A 1,043-nucleotide genomic window follows, 5' to 3' on the forward strand; every position below is an offset into this window, starting at 1 on the left:
GTTGCTCCAGGTAGGATCAGATCAGACCTTTGACACTTCAGCAGCGGAACCGCTTCCCGTTCCCACACAGCTGGTCGCTCCCGCACGCATTTCAGTCGGTCAAGTGCATTTCCAACTTCGCCACAAAGTAAAGCCGGTGTTTGAGCCGAGGCAGCAGATGAAACGTGGGATGGTCCTGCTGCAGCTATCTCTGATCATCTCATCGTAGTCAAGTGTTTTATCCAACTGATCCGCCTGCAAGATCCGCCTTAGAAATCATTTGTTCCCGCAGATTACTAAATTTATTAATGATGTAATTGTTGTAATGACGATTGTTATAATGAAGCCCACGTTTTACCTCGTTCTCCAATTGTCACCTTTCTTATTTATTAGCGTTCACCCAAGAGCTCATGATATGCTTCATTAAATATTTATTGCTGTGTTTAATACTTTATTAATTACTGATAATGTACCATTATTATGAAGTGTAAAGCTTTCCTAACCCATACACAGACTGAAATTCAAGTATTTATGTATCCATGTTTCAGTTCTTGTTTGTTGTATTTTGGAACGTGTGCAGTTGAATAGTTCATATGAAAAACAGCTGCCAAAAATTATACAGAATCCTTTTGTGGATGTGCAATGCAAATAACACACACTGATGAAGCAGCTATGTTCTTGCCAGCTGCAGCCGATAAGCTGGTTTTAACATTTTTGACAACTGAGGATTGAAGTAGTTTCCATGGTTGTCAGGTGATGAATCTGTTGGGAGGGGGGGTATGTCTTTCTTTTTCTCAGAAAGACGTGGAGAAACATGAGGTGAAGACATGCGGAAGCATGACTGCGTTTCTTTCTATCAGGACATGAAAAATGATGAAAAGTTTCCTTTGTGTTTGAAGTCTACATGAACAGTTTGTTTGAAAAAATGTCCCACTATGACTTAGGCCTCCAACAAAGTTCTTTGCACAAATAATTAGAAAATAAACATGTTGTAAAAGCCCAATACTAGAAACCAATAAAAGCATTAAGGAATTGTTTTGTATCCCCCAAAAAGTCAGTTGCAG

Source organism: Siniperca chuatsi, linkage group LG20 (genome assembly GCF_020085105.1).
Source record: "Siniperca chuatsi isolate FFG_IHB_CAS linkage group LG20, ASM2008510v1, whole genome shotgun sequence".
NCBI classification, from domain to species: domain Eukaryota; kingdom Metazoa; phylum Chordata; class Actinopteri; order Centrarchiformes; family Sinipercidae; genus Siniperca; species Siniperca chuatsi.